At 36.2% G+C, this 17,554-nt stretch overlaps 1 pseudogene; it reads left to right on the top strand.

Annotated features, from left to right (window-relative positions):
• Positions 1 to 16,793: 16,793 nt before the first annotated feature.
• LOC145038069 (5S ribosomal RNA) lies at positions 16,794 to 16,912 on the top strand (annotated as a pseudogene).
• Positions 16,913 to 17,554: the final 642 nt, after the last annotated feature.

Genomic DNA, 17,554 nt, shown 5'->3' with positions numbered 1-17,554 from the left:
TGCAGGTGTGTTCCTAACCCGTGTGGAACGCCTCGGAGGTACAAACTCGTCAGCTGGCTCAACAGGAGTTTCCTCCTCAGGTTGATTGCTAGTGTCTGAGGTTCCTTCACCAATTGATTCTTGAATTTCTTCAAGATCAATTTGCCTCCTACTGTCTCCTTGGCTTATAAATTCTCTCTCACGAAAGACCCCTCTTCGTGCTACAAAGACCACATTCTAACTGGGTCTATAGAAGAGGTAACCGAAGGATTTTTGTGGGTAGCCGATGAAAATACAACTTTCACTTCGGGGTTCAAGCTTATCATGAGTTTCACGCCTCACGAAAGCTTCGCAACCCCAAATTTTGATGTGGTCCAAATTGGGAACCTTCCCAGTCCACATCTCATGAGGTGTTTTGGTAACCTTTTTATAGGGAATAGATTAAGGATATGGGCGGCAGTCTCTAAGGTATACCCCCAAAAAGATATTGGTAGCGAAACTCGACTCATCATAGAGCGAACCATGTCTAACAAGGTTCAATTATGCCTCTCAGCTACACCATTTAGTTGTGGTGTCCTGGGAGGAGTCAACTATGAGACAATCCCACACTCCTTAAGATAGTCAAGGAACTCGGTACTAACATACTCACCACCTCGATCGGATCGAAGCATCTTAATGTTCCTGCCCAATTGATTTTCTACTTCCTGTTTGAATTCCTTAAACCTTTCAAAGGTTTCTGACTTATGTTTGATTAAGTAGACATACCCATATCTACTAAAATCATCAATAAAAGTCACGTAATACCGATTAGCATCCCTTGTCGTGGTTTTGAATGGTCCACATACATCAGTATGTATTAGGTCCAACAAACGCTCACCCCTTTCACAAGTTCCAGTGAAGGGTGATTTTGTCATCTTTCCAAGTAGACAAGACTCACAACTATCATCCGATTTAAGGTCGAATGAATCCAAGACTCGACTCTTTTGGAGTTGGCCTATGTGTTTCTTGTTTACGTGTCCAAGACGACAATGCCACAATGATGCTTTATATAGGGTAGTAGAAGAATCAATATACAACACATTATTTCCTAAGTTGTCTACAATCGACACAGTTTCATACACACCATCACAAGGTAATGCTTTAAAATAAAACACATTATTAAAGAAAGCATCAATACCACCACATTCATTATCAAATGAAAAGGTAAAACCTTGTTTGTACAAAGCATGAAAGGAAATAATATTCCTCACCATTTCAGACGAGTACACACATTTATTCAAATCTAATTTTAACCCATTATTTAGAAACAAAGTATAAACTCCAATCTTGGAAACAGGTGAAGCCTTCCTATTGCCCATGATCAAGTTTATCTTCCCGTGCTCCACATCCTCACTTCTTCTTAGGCCCTGCAAATCAGAACATATATGAACACCACATCCTGTATCAAGCACCCAAGAGTTATAATATGGTAAGTTATTAGACAATATTGTGTAACTACCTGTGTGGGTGGGTTTCACTTTCCCATCCTTCAGATCCTGCAAGTATTTAGGGCAGTTTCGCTTCCAGTGCCCCTTGTTCTGGCAATAGTAGCAATCAGCATCCTTGGGAATGGTAGAAGGAGTGGCAGAACCGCTCTTGGTCCTTGATGAGGAGCCTTCAAGAGACTTTCCCTTGGTACCCTTCGAAGGGTGCTTCCTCTTTTTCCCTTTGCCTTGCCCGATAGCCAAAACAGGGGTAGATGTTGGAGTAGGAGTAGTAGAGGTAACAACCGACTTGCCCTTAAGACCGGTTTCAACGGTCTTCAAGAGTCCTTGAAGCTTGCTAAGGGTAACTTCCTTCTTGTTCATATGATATGTTATACAAAAATTGTCATAACAAGAAGGTAAGGAGTGAAAAATGATGTCAATTGCCAACTCCTCAGGGAAGTTCACATTCAGCTTCAACAAACGGTCCACATACCTTGGCATCTTTTGCATGTGGGCCGTGACGGATTCACCGTCCTTCATGCGGGTTGTTATTATGGAGGAGATTATTTCATACCGCTCTTGACGAGCACTCTGATGGTACCTTTCCATCAGGTCTTGGTGCATCTCAAAAGGGTAGAAGTCCTCATAGGACTTTTGGAGCTCGGCTGTCATCGTGGCCATCATGATACATGCCACCTTAGTAGCATCTCTCTAATGTGTCCTGAATTCAGCGATCTCCTTAGGAGTAGCAGTAGACACATCAAGCTCTTTTAACTCCTTATCGAGGACATATTCCTTGTCCTCATAACGAGTTACCATCCTTTTGTTCCTTATCCAGTCCATGAAGTTGGAACCATCAAAGATGACTCTCCCACAAAGATTCATGAGAGAGAAAGAACCGGTTGGGTTAGTGCCTGAAGCATTAGTGTTGGAAGATATCTGAAAGAAGAAAGCAAGTTTATATTAGATATATAGAGTCCTTAATAAGACACCTAAATGTAATATTAAGGCTAGGATCCAATCACAATATATTATACTTAGAAGAGGGATGTCGTAATCTAAGTAATAATATATTTGAAAGGTAGGTGAATGACGATTCACCAATTTCCACCACGAAAATGAAATGATTTATTAGGTTTTAATTGGATTTGAAATTCCTAGATTCCTTTGAGATTCATTGAACTTTTCAATGGCATGTTTCGATCTCGATTGTGCCCTTCAAGTTTTGTGACTGGGATGCCGAGGATCACAAAACAAGGTGTGAATAAGCATGCCAATTCACTTGGTACCCTTAATATTATCACCTAATCAATGTGTCGGTTAACCACACACGCTCCATTGATGTATGACAAACATTAAGTCATCCTTCGTGATCCTTACTAGTCCAAGTTAGTGTGTCGGTTAACCACACACGCTCCACCAACAACTTGGTAAGGTACAAAGTGTGAATTCCATGGATTAGCACCATGTTCACATTTTTCCTAAAGTAACTAAGATTGGGAATTAAATAAAAGATTTAGTTACTTTATAATATTCATCATACTTAATGAGAATTTATAAGTCTTTATCTTACCCGTTCAGCTAACGACCCTCCACCAATCAAGCAAGCGGTGGGTGAGAGTATACACCCATTAAGTCACCATTTTATAGGCAACAACCTTATACCCACCTTATAGACCGGATTCGTGAATGAGGCCTACTAACGGTAAAACGACTTGTTCTTATATATATATAATAATTAACCATTAATGTTATAAATAGTATAAGTGTTGAATTTTAACTTTTAAAATTCTAAGTGTTGGAATTAATGTTTATTAAAGTGTGTGAAACTTTTCCAAATTCCAAAACTTGAGGACAAGTTTTGTAACTCCTCAAAACTTTTCATTTCATAACTTATGAATTAAAGGTTCATAAAATGAAGACTCTTCATTTTATGTAACTTATGTGTTTTTAATGTGTGTTAAAGAAAAGTGACCTTTGGATATCCATAACTTGAGGACAAATTATGGACTCCATTAAAACACATAAATGATCAAGAATTAATCCTAAACAATTCAGCAAATAATTCCTATCATCTTCTAAATTCATAAGAACATGAACATGATTATCAAAGTTTCAAAAATTATATGAACACATACAAAGCATGAAATTTTGATATATGCTATTGTAAATGGATTAGAACAACCATTACACCAACTAAAATAAGTTTTAAAACATCAAAACAGTTTGGGGTAAAGTTTCTAGTCCATTTGCAGCAACAAAAGTCGAAAATCTGCATTCTGAACCTTCTACTCGCCGAGTGCACGAACCTACTCGGCGAGTCCCCGCATGGACTCGGCGAGTCCATCATGCAGACAACAAAAATTTTGACTTTTTTTCACTATTTTGCATCAAGTATCAAACAAGCAAGCCTAGTCTCTAATACCACTGTTGGGTTTTGAGCAATCTAACACTTCCTAAGTGTGCATGCAACCCTAATAAACCTTGGATCTATGTTTGTCTAAATACATGCAAAATAATAATTTTCCAAGGTTCATAACCTATCTAACATGGCATGGGGTACTTTTAAGCATAAAAGAATTAGATGAGATTACATACCTTTTTGATGAGTTTGATTCTTAAGGAGTTTGAAGGCCAAGCACCAATAGTGTGAATGCCTCAAATGGAATCACAAATCACCACAAACTCTTGGAAAACTTTGAGAGAGTGTATACACACTATAATTTTCGGCCACACACAAACACACACACTAGTGGCTATTTCATGCAACAAAAGCATGCTTATATAGTGTACATGATTAGGGTGAAACCCTAATAACCCATGACCTTTCCTTTTTCAAGGATCCATGGGTTAAAAGCTCCATGGATCATCCATGGACTTCCATACAAGCCTATCCCATTAACAAATGGGTGTTAGCCCACACCATATAAAATCAATAGCCCACAATCTAATTAGTCTTCTTTTAATCTCTAAATTAATTCATAATTAATTTAAGTCTAAGACTAATTAAATAACATGACTTCATATTAATATATATAACTTATAATATATTAATAATCATATGTGTATAACTCTCATAAAATTATCCATAAATAGTTTGGATGAAATGCAACCCAGATGGACCATGCCGGGTCGGGTCAACTATATACCAAATAAGTTATGGACTTAGACACCTTATCCAACACTATTAAGCTGCCATTTTATAGGCAACAACCTTATACCCCCCTTATAGACCGACTTAGTGAATGAGGCCTACTAACGGTAAAACGACTTTTGTTCTTATACACACACACACACACACACACATATATATATATATATATATAAACTTATAATATTATAAGTATTCGGGTTAAATTTTAACTTTTAAAATTCTAGGGGTTGGAACTAAAGTTTTTAAAGTGACTTTATATGTTCCAAAACTAGAGGGCAAGTTTTGTAACTTTGAAAACATTTCATCTTTCATAACTTATGAGTTAATGGATTAATAAAATGACTTTTCATTTTATTTAAGCTATGTGTTTGATAATGGAGTTTAAAAGTGTGACTTTTGGTAATCCATAACTTGAGGAGAAATTACGGATTCCATTAAAACACATAAAGATCAAGAATTAAACTACCAATCAAGTTACAAATAATTCCTATGATCTTGTAAACTCATAAGTTCATGAACATGCATATCAACAATTTCAAGAATCATAAATAAACCATATAAAACTTTAAATTAAGATATTAACCAGTGAAAATGGATTAGCACTACCATTACACCATCTAAACCAAGTTTTAAATGACCAAAACAGTTTAGGGTAATGTTTATAGTCTATTTGCAGCAGTAAAACTAAAAAATCTACAATTAAGGGCTTCTACTTGTCGAGTGCACGAACCTACTCGATGAGTTGGATGAATTATCACATGGATTCGTCGAGTCCCTCCATTGAGTCGACGAGTTCACTCAGAAGATAGCACATTTCTTGAGTTTTTCAACAAGTTTGCATCAAGTATCAAATAAACAAGCCTAGACTCTAATACAACTGAATGGTTTTGAGCATTCTAACACTCCTAAGGTGTACATGCAACCCTAGAAACCTTGGATCTATGTTTTACTAAGATACATGAAAAAATGATTTTCCAAGGTTCTTAACCTATCTAGCATAGCATGGGGAACTTTTAAACATTAATGCTATAAGAAGAACATACCTTTTGTAGTTTGGATTCCTTGAGAACCTTGTGAGCCTAGCACCTCAAGTGTGATGCCTCAAATGTCTCACACAACACTACAACACTAGAAATATCCTTGAGAGAAGTACACTTACACTCTAAAATCGGCTAGCCCTCTTTCTTTTACAAGAGTGGATGATTTTGCTTGCATAAGGGTCTTGATATAGTTGTGGCACAAGTAGGGTTACACCATGTAAACCCTAATTGTCATTGCTTTTCATATTCCATGATCCATGGGTTTATAACCTCCATGGACTATCCATGGAGTACATTATGGGTTTTAACCCAATCCATACAAACCATGGATCATTAGCCCAACTATACAAGAATAGATGATTTACACAATCAACCCCATATATTTAATTAGTCTCTTTTTTATTACTTAATTAATTCTAAATTAATTCTTGATCAATACTGATTAAATAATATTATTAATATATTAGAACTTATAATATATTAATAAACTTTAAGTGTTATTTCTATCATTTGGCCTATCCAAGTGTTGCAATGGCATGCAACCCAAATGGACCATGCTAACCGTGTCAAGTACATTCTAGGAATAGTTATGAACTTAGACACCTAATCCAACACTTATCACTACTAGTTTCATTTTTGTTGTTATCATTGGGTATATTTTGTTCCTGCTTGCTAGGTGTTTTAGTAACACAAGGGTGCTACCATAACGCAAGGAAATTTGTAATCCGAAATTTGCCAAATTTTTTTCTTCTATAAATGGATGTGACCTAACCGTACTTACTTAGTGTTTTTAAAAGATAATTGACTGTGGAGCTTTGTCCTAATCAATATACAGCCCAGGGACAGGAAAATAAGGCAGGATCGCATGTTCTTAGTTTGTGGGATCCTAACTATATACTAACGTTCATATGGAACCATTATGGTCCATTCGTAAGGATCTCTAGCTTCACCATGATTTACAGGAATTACTCTAATGAGGAATTAGTCTTTGGATTAAGTTTTCGATTGACAAAACTTTTTGTGATAATTTTATGCCTAAAGTTAATCGTGGGAACGTACCGAAAATTGCACTAAGGTTCCTTGTCGCCTCTTCCTGTCTAGTTGTCAACTCCTCCGCCAGTCATCTCTGTTGGACAATCTCTCATGAAATGTCCTGCTGCACCGCATTTGTGACATACTGGACTTACTTTTGGGTTGAGGGTCGGAGTCATGCATGGGGTCGGGTCCCTATAGTAGAAGGAGGTGTGCTCCATCTTGTTGCACCTTTTTCAACGAAACTTCCAGCATGCTCCCCAATGATGGTATTTGCTCTGGCTACAGCATGGAATGTTCCCAAAATATGATTGTCTAGGTGTGGGGGAGTAGGGTTAGTAGGGGTACGAACTGCTCCCGCTTGTTATGGTTTAGTAAGACTTTGAGTCGAACTACCTCTTTTTTTTTGTTCTCAACTTTCGTTTCTTGTTCTTAGGTTTAGGCTTTAGAGTGCATTGGTGAGTTGTCCTTCGTTGGTTTCCTTGGTTGTTGTTATAGTTGAAATTATCGACACTACTTCCAACTTCGTTTGTGTTGTTGGCATTGAAGTATGCCATGATTGTGACAACCCGAAATTTCCATTATGTACAAACCATATCAAGTCACTAGAAGATTAGAACAGTTGTAGTAAATTTCTAGACTTTTCGTATAAGTTTGAGTATTTTAGGTCTACACTTAAGGAGATATCAGGAGACTGGATGCACTAGGGTATTGTGCAGCTCTGTTATTCCAAAACTCTATGATATTAGAGTTCACTGCGTGAATAAAATATTTTCTGCCAAAAATCCCAGGACTATATACAGGCATCTGAGCCATATTTATTCATTAGTTCCATTTCCAACTAGAAAAAAGCCAAATTCTCTCTCAAGGATCTTCGGACTTTCATCCCGGAAAGTGAGTACTTCTATCTATTGGTATTATAGAGCTTCTTATGTGCTTTAATACACTAGAAATCATAGGAAAACATCAATATTTAAGAGTTTACGGCCCAAGAACATCTTGGACCGTAAACCCTTCTTTAGGGGTCAAATAACACCCTAGTCCCTTCCTATTTCAATTAAACTAATTTAGACTTGTACCCTAATGTGTTTAGGGCTAGCAAACACCCTTAGAACACCAAGAGTAAGGTGTTCATGGCCCAAGAAGTTCCAGGTCCGTGAACTCCAAACAAGAGGGCCAAATTGTGCTTTAAACTCTCCTAAAGCCTTGGACACTAGCCTAGCTTAGTGCTTAGTTAAATTAAGGACTTGAAATCACCAAAAACACCCGTCCAAGGGATATTACGGCAGTAATCTACAAGGGGTTTGGTTCCAGGGCCGTGAACTCCTAAAAGGAGTTATTGATGCCCTAAACTCTTCCAAAGACCATGTCATTAAGTAGAAAGGCTTCTTAGGGTCTTATAGAGCCTCAAACATTAATTGGTCATGTAAGTACGAGCTTATGGTCGTAAACTCATGAGTTTACGACCGTAAACTCATTTGTTAGTGACATTAGGGCCGTGAACTCCATTATGGAGTTTTCCTTGAACCCTACACACAATAGCTTTTTTCTACAACACTTATATGCAATACTAGAGGCTAATAACACTTGTTAAAGGTGTTTAACATGTCCTTGGGTGTCTTGACTTGTTTATTAGTTGTTGAAAGACTAATTTGATACATATATGTGATATTATATGTTAACTAGTATCATAGAGTGGGTTCAAGACTTCACTTGATACCTAGCAGTCCTACATCTTCAGTTCATCCGTACCACTCACTACAGGTGAGTTCATACATGTGATTAATAAGAGGCATTCAAATGATTTACTACTCTTTAGATGTTTTACCAAACAGTTTTCTTCACATGATTGTCATAAACGTTTCATATGTTTAAAAGTCCTTATTAAACTGTTCATTTTACACTGTATGTTTCATTTCAAACTCATTTACAATTGTGTTTCAAACAAATGTATCTTTATACTTAAACTGTCTTATCAAAATACTTTCAATGGTTTTACAAAACATTTATCATACTTTTGTGTTATCAAATGCATGCCCATATATGTATATGTAAACTTTCGTAGATACTTGTACATTCCTAGTAACTATTATAGGTATAGTTAGGAGATACCACTTTCTATTCTTATTACAAGGAATTACACCAGAGTAAGTTCATTCATAAGTCTATACTATACATGTTACATGAATATATATACATAGATACGCTTACATGAATACATTTATATAAATACATTTACTTGCATATGCTTACATGGATACTTGTACCTAGATTCTAAATGATGAGTTACTAGTACATATTATACGTGTAAATTTGTTCTGCCTATCCCAGTTCAACGGGATGGCTAGACGGGAATAACCATTCCGGAACCCATCTATTAGCAACAACGGTAATGAACATCTACGAATTCCTACGGTTATTACTTATATTAGGAGTACCTTTACGGGACTACCCATTCCTTTACCCTGCTGTTCGCTACAGAGGTAAATGAACATCTACAGATGCCTACGGTTAATACTTATATTAGGAGAACCTTTATGGGACTAACCATTTCTTAAACTTGCTGCCAGCTACAAAGGACAACGAACAATCTACGGATGTTCAAGGTTATACATTTCGGTAGTCGCGATGGCGTGTTGATCCTAATCCAAAAGGATAACACTTACATGGTTATATTTTTCCTATTACTTTTATTTTGTGATATATTCAAATAAACGATGAGGTAGACTTTATTTTGTTAAATAGTAGTTATAGAAGGGAAAACCATCTTTGTTATAACAAAGCATACGAGTGTTGGTAGAAGACTACTTTCCATACATTTGAGTCTAGGTAGACGACTACTTTCAAAACATACAAGTCTTGGTAGAAAACTACTTTCCATACGAGTCTTGGTAGAAGACTACTTTTTTAAACTTTCGGGCCTTAGTAGTAGGCTACTTTTTATACTGATAGGAATCATAGGGATATGCTAGGGTAATCAAACGCTTTCAACTGCTTTCAAACAGTTCATACTTATACAATCTTTTTCCAAAGGTTTACAAGTCATTACATTACAGTTTTACAAATCAAAGACAAATTAATACTTATGAATTCATCAGATTTTTGGCTGATACTCGCTTTCAAAATAACTTGTATTCTCAGGTCACAAATAGATAGGTACGACGACCAGGTTTTGTGAAGATTGTCACACCCCCAAACCGGAACGGCGGAAACGTTCGGGGGCGGATGACTTGATGTGGTAACATAACAAGTGAATACATAGTAAAGAAAGCAATACAACCATCATATATATAATTGAAAGTTTACATTGTGAAAAGGTACATGTTCAAATCCAATTACAATATGATGCCAAAATATGAATTTAAACTGTCACCACAGCGTCCCTTCTTCAAAACCTGTTTGTTACCTGTAATTACCGAATCCCCGGGACATACAAGTAGTTTTGAAATAGTAGATCAACATTTAAGCTGGTGAGTTTCATAAGTATTAAATGATAATGTTTGTATGAAATGAAATGTTTTGTTCTTGTTTGTTTGTTCCTAGAAAATCCTATATTTTCTACTAGCATAAATGCAGCCTTCTTTCAAGACCAATGTTTGTTTCTAGAAAATGTATGTACGTATAAAATTTCCAATACCTCTGAAAAACCCCGTAAATCAATGTGTTTCTAATACTCCATGTGATTTTTATAACCATGCTATTGACTAGAAATGCCTATACACAACGTTCTTCAGGCGTTGGAATGTGCTGACGTTTGTCACCGCAAATGGTGGACTGTAGCTAACAGTCAGGGCTCGGGTTGTCAAGCCCGTATAGATCTATACACAAACACCATGCTCCCCCTCCAAGGGATTCTGGTATATAATACAAGACTTGAAATGCGTACCTGAACGTACGTGAAGTTGATGTCTCACAAAACTTAGTATAAAACAGATTTACGTGTGAAAATGTTCGTTTAAATGATCATCCGCTAAGACTGGGATAGCTATGAAAAACGACATGAAATTTTTAGATATGCATTTGACAATATTTTACCCTTTGCTCAACAGGATACAAATGGAGTAGAGTTTCGTAAACTATATATATATATATATATATATATATATATATATATATATATATATATATATATATATATATATATATATATATATATATATATATTTGATGTAGAAGACAAGTTTGTAAACAAAACATGTATATGTATATTTTCGATGTAGAAGACAAGTTTGTAAAAAAAACATATATATATACATATATATATATATATATATATATATATATATATATATATATATATATATATATATATATCAATTTTAAAAGATGATTTGGTATGTTTCGTAATTGTTGTTCATATTCTTACGTTTTTATTAGAAACTTTGCATGAAATAATCCTTAAGTTTGATACTAAAGAACTTTTTGTACTTATCACTTTTGTAAAAATGGAAATTAAATATATTTAAATGATTGTGTTTTAACTTCCTTAATGTATAAACATTGCTCAAAAATGTTAGAAGATGTTAATAAATCTATAAACCACTTTTCACAGTTTTACCCTTTACTGTCCCTGTTTTTAGAAAACACATAGAAAAATCATCGTAAGTCAAAAACTGAATCCGTCACCTCTGAGAGTTTATAAAATGAGTCTACTTTGTTCCTAATTTTTATTATGATTTTTAGTGGTCTCAAACTAGTGTGAAAATGAACATCTTCACAGACTGGTCCGAAATCACTTCTGAAATGACAGGCAGTTTTATAAAAATCGCCATAAATTGTAGAAAAATCGTATGAATGCGTGAGAGTAGTCCTTAGAAATGTATAAACTTGAACTATTTTCATATTGTACAGTTTTGAAAGATATTAAGTTTAAGATGGTCAAAGCATTCCGTGAACAGGACTCAACTTTTCTGTAGAAAGTTGTCATTTAAATTTAAGTTATGTTTAGTGTTCTAACTTGTAATCCCCCCCCCCCCCCCTTAAAACTTGAAGAAAACATGAAAATGTAGGGGTATGAATCATCTTATGTGAATACTTGAAGAATGGAAGGTTGAAGATGAACTTTTAGTTGTTGGTTTGATCCTCCAAAACAGCCACTCTTTCTGCTATGTTGCTGTCACGAAATTTTCACAGCAAAAGAGCAAGAAAAAGGGTAGCTTACTTACTGTTTTGAATCAATAATTTTGAGTATCATAACAAGTAACTTCCAGGGGTATTTGGTGGTAAAAATATCAAGCAAAATGAAGGTGTAGATGGGTGAAATGGTGGCTGAAACACAAAAGGGACAGCAGCCCTTTAGTTCATGGTTTTGATGGCTTTGGAAGGAAGTTGTTGTGCTTGAAAATGAAATGAAGATTGAGAGAAATTCCCTGGAGTATTGGCTGGTCAAATGAGGGTAAAATGAAGAGGAAATTTCATGGATATGAAGGAGGAAAGAGTGGAAGAGGATAAGGGGACAAAACCTAGACTAGCTTGTGATGGGATGTGAGTTTAAGTGATGTGATCTTGTCTAGCCACTTGCTTGGGTAGTTGATTAGAGATAGAGTTAGTTAACTAACTAACTATTAGTTATTTAGTTAGTTAGAAGTTCTAGTTAAGGAGAGGGAAGGTCTTAATCTCGAAAATTAGAAGAGGGATTAATAAACATTCTTAGTAAAATGTCTTAAGTGATTAAGCACTTATTAGTTAAGTTGGCACATATCTCCACCAATTCTGTTATCTTAAGTGATTTAGAAATCATATTCCTTACATGAAATCACTTAAATCATGACCCATAACTAGTCATTCACTAGATAATAATACATATGTACAAATACACACATGTATACTTAGTATAAAATAACAATGTAGTTTTTGTGTATTTGAACTTTAATGTTTATGTTTTATTCTTTTTATTCGAAAACACTTAAATACATTCTAATTATACCTTATAATAATTCATTTTATATTTTTATTTATTTAAATATAAAATTTATTGACCAATGTATAATTTCGTAACATTTAACCGGTTAACCATATCGTTAAACACGTTTTGTCACTTTGGTTCGTATATTTGTCAAATTTAGATCCTCCACATCTATTAAGCATACCTTTTACATAGAACCTAATTTACTTATCAACTAGAGACATGCTAATACAAAAATTAAGTTTGTTGCGTTTAAATGATGTTATATGCTAATTTCACAAACCGGTGATGGTTCGTAGTCATACATCATAATGAAATTTATCAATAGTTACTTGTTTTATATTTCACAATAACTTATTTAAATAAAAGAGGTTAAATTTCTTCAACCATTCTTGATAAATTAATACTCATGTTGCTTAATAATCAAAACATAGCATCGTACGATCGTTCCTATTTTTACCAATTGTTACAAAGATGGAGAAATCAAAACTCCTATTTTATTTTGATTATTCATTATGTTGTCTTATATTATGAAAGAACACTTGTAACTTAAATTATACTATTAATGCAATGGATGATGTTGTTGCTTGTTTACTACTTTGCATTGTTATGATACATTACATGACGTCCTCCGCCCCAGAACGTTCCGCCGTTCTCGGTTTTGGGGTGTGACAGATTTGTGTCCGAGCATTGTTTATTGTGAATTAAGTATATCAACCCATAAAAGATATAATAACTATAAATACATAGGGATTAAAAATACTCTGACCAAGAGTTTATAATTTAAATAGTAAAATATTTAATTTAGTATACGTGCCTGCATTCATACTAAAATAAGTATCACTAGTACAGTACAAAAGAATTACAATTGTTGGGCAACACAGGTGGACTTAGAGACATAGAGTCAAAACTGGGAAGATATAGCCTGATCAACTATATTATCCGAGGGTTGACTAGCATGTGCCTAAGTGTAGTTGTGTGGTTGAAACAAGTCTAAAATCTTACCAACAATACCACAATGAGAGTAGTAGAACATAACATTAAACTTAAAATACTATAGGAGTATTCGGTGTTACTATAAGTACTTTATACTTGAGAACTAAAACTGGATCTTCATTACTAAGTTGATAGTTGCTAAGTGGATTCACTGAGGCTATATGTAACTAGGATGTTATAGACTTAGAATCTGTGAAAATTTTGCTTTACCCCTATTTTGTGTGAATCTGGAGTTAAGGTCACTTATTTGAAGGCCTATCCTATTTCGATTACATATAACTAGTATGCACTTCACAAATCGTGATGTAACTAGTGAAGATTTTCTAAATAATTATCTAGATAGTTCGTCTAATAATTATTTTCTTACCCCAATTCTGGCGTAGATAATATGGCTGGACTCCATCCCCACGGCAGCCAGTACCTTCCGAACAAAGTCATTGCTGGATGGTTTGGAGAAGAACCAGAGAATGATCATCCTATCCCTGTGAATGATCACCATGATGAAGACCCTTCGGACAATGCTAACTCCGAACCCAAGGTTAAGAACCTACCCCAGGCAGCTCCCGTTCCAATTCCTAACCCTCATCCGGCTTTTCAAGGCCCGACGCCTGAGTGGGTGGAATGCTTGGAAACATGGAGCCAAGGACAAGATCAGTCCCCATTTAATGGTGACCGAAGCTTCTATGACCTGAGCAATGGGGGCTCAGCAGACAAAATCTTGCCAATATTGGTCCGCAGAGTAGTCATAAATGAGATTCAAGGCAGGACAGCCCTACATCAGATCACAGAAGTTGTCGCTGATGCGAGAATGCATACCCTCCGCAACATTTGTCTAGAACATGCTCGCGAGAGATTTGAGAGAAACCATGAAACCCTACTACAAGCACTGGCTGAATCACGAGCTGAAGTCATAGAGCTTCGAGTACACCAGAGGGTGTGCGAAAGACACCTACTTGATGTTGAACGTCAACTGGCTGAACTGAGAGTTCACCAGAGGGATGACCGTCGCCAGTAGTAGATGCTTTACTTTATTTTCCTTGTTAAAAGGAATCGTTTTTCTATCTATGCCCGATGTGACATTTTTTATGAAACTATCTTGTACTATAAGTACTTTTGGTTAGGTCTATATGCTGTCAAGAAGTATCTTCTCTGGATATGATGTAAGACCTTCTACAAGGTCATTCTCCTGAACTTTTACTTCATGAATTTCAAAAATATTAATAGTTGGCTAACTTCTATGTCATTATTTATTCAAGTACTCTTATCATACTTTCGTCGAAGTCTATCTGAAACATGCTTTAGTCAAGTCATTGAACTATAGTAATTTAACTCCGGAGACATTTCCAAGTCTCTTTCAATGGTTGGATCATGTTATTCACCAACCAACGATACCTCGGCTTGAACGACAAACGTCTTGAGACAATTTTACGAACTTACTTCCACTCAGTACTAGGACTGCATCATAGGGATGTAGGTCAAACCTTCGCGAACATACTTCCAATCCGTATTAGGACTGCATCATAGGGATGTAGGTCAAACTCACGAGAACATACTTCTATTCTTTACATAAACAGTCGAACTACGTCTGGGTTCAACCATACTCGCTTACAAATTCATTTTCTTTCCGTGAAACAGAATCATGTCGCCAAAGAAAAATGATCAACCCATCAACCAAGCTCCAACTCTTCAGACTGATGCGGATACCTTTCAAGCTACAGTCTTGGTTTCCATGTCAGCTATTCTGACCCACCTTAACGCTAACAACGCGAATGTTAGCAGAGTTGTTAACAAAAATTCCAATCTAGGTGACAATCAAGTACCTGAACGAGCAACAAACTACCATGATACCCTGAGTCCCGAGACCAAGAGTAACAAACGGAAGTCTTGGGCTAAATCTAAGGACAAATCGCTTCAAATGGCGAATAGGAAACAACCACCAGTAACAACCTTCACTGCCACGACATCGGTATCTCCTACTACCATCCCAGCGGGTATCCCAATTGTCCCTAACACAGCCAGACAATATGTTGGAAAACTCCCAAAATGCATCAAATGCAATTATCACAACCATGGACTTTGTTGGGAAGTGCAGTGCTTAACCTGCAACAAAAAGGGACAAATCATCCGTTACTTCAATACTCCGATCCGACACATTACTTCAACCACAAATGTCGGAACTTCTCGACTATTTTACCTATGTGGTGTAATGGGACACTTCAAGAGGGATTGTCCAGCAGAGAAGGACAACGGCGAATCCGAAGGAGTTTGACCTCAGAATGCAAAGAGGTAGTTAAGGACCCTACTAAAGTATAGGTTCCCTTCCAATAGTCAGTATTTTGTATGTTTTTAAAACATGTTTAAAACTAGTGCAACTAGAGTCTTATCTTTTGCGGGATCCTGTCGGTATAGGGATGCTCGTGCTGCGTATACTTGTCTTTTTGTAGTATAGCTCATTCGCAGCAATGGTCTTGTAATAAGTCTAAAGTACTGCTCTATTGATGGTTGAACAGTTGTGTTTGTCTGTAACGCCTTATGTTCAAATCTAATGTCTTTAATTTTCCTTATGATTCCGACATTATCATACAACTAGGTTCAATTTGATCCGCACCATACAAGCTTCATAAGTACATCTCTTTCTAAGTAATCATCTTTTTAGCAAAGCCATCATTTCAGAACACCGAAGGACTCATGCATGGAGTACCTAATAGTTCTTTTCCTTTCCGAACAAATCCCCGAAGTACCACTCGTACAGTACGTCAAGTTCAATCTAAAGATCCATACGGTTGATATGTCACTGAAGAATGTATACATAAGAGTGATATATAATCAAGGGTCTACAAGTTTAGAATTGATGATTCCACTTTAACTTCTTTTTCCTCGATGGGATGTGAGCTTAAAGAAGAATCAGTTATTCGACCACATTTTCAATCTTAATTATATACGACTCGTATACACGTGATTGTGATTGTGAAACTACGTATGAATTCTAAATGTGAACTTCAGGATGGAGAACTGCCCAAGACTACGAGAAATCGCACCACCATGCGAACAAACATAGGACCCAATACGACTCCTGTAAACCGATCGCCCTACGGCCTCACAAAAATGGGGATACAAGAACTGTTCAAACAACTTAACGACTACTCAACAATAGAATGATAATACCAAGATCGTCACCTTTAAGATATCCATTCTTATTCTTCAAGAAGACAAACTTCAGCGAGTGCGATCATACCATCACTAATGCACCGGATCCCATTAGAACTCCGCAGTTAAGTGTGCTGGGGTGAAGGTAATACTATGATGGGTGATACCCTGGGAAGTCCTTGTGGTTCATACCTCGATATGACTTACATTAGAAATCATTACATTCTGCCACACATAGATGAATTGGTTGAACCATCGCAAGGAACTATTTACTTTTCGAAAATAGGCCTGAGATCCAAACATCATCTGTTACGAGTTTTAAAGGGGGATGTCCCAAAGACAACCTTCCAAACTCGATGCGGACACTTCGAGTCCGTAGTAATACCCTTCGGATAAGACCAATACGCCCATAGTATTCATGACCTAAATGAGTAGGGTACGTCTTTATTACTTGGATCAGTTCATCATTTCTCCATGTAATGACTTACTTATTTACCCTTGTAGTAAGAAGGAATCCATGGAAACATTACCTTCATAGGAACTTTCGCGAAGTTCTCTAAGCACAAGTTTTGAAATTGAAGAGTCAGATTCCTAAGACACACTATCAGTGATGTGGGAATTTTTTAGTACTCTTTCAATTTGTCAAAACCGTTGAGAATTTGTCGACACCGGAGATACCGACAGCAATTCGCCAAATTCTAGGTCTTACAAACCTACTATCATAGTTCATCCAGAACTCCTTGCAAATCACAGAAACCCTTACGACTTTGACCCAGCAGGGGTGGCCCTTGAATGGGAAGTTAAGCAAGAGAAAGAACCTTTGGAATTCCAAGTG

This window comes from Lactuca saligna, chromosome 3, assembly GCF_052625555.1.
Source record: "Lactuca saligna cultivar CGN05327 chromosome 3, ASM5262555v1, whole genome shotgun sequence".
NCBI lineage: Eukaryota > Viridiplantae > Streptophyta > Magnoliopsida > Asterales > Asteraceae > Lactuca > Lactuca saligna.
This window is presented reverse-complemented; position numbering and strand designations above follow the sequence as displayed.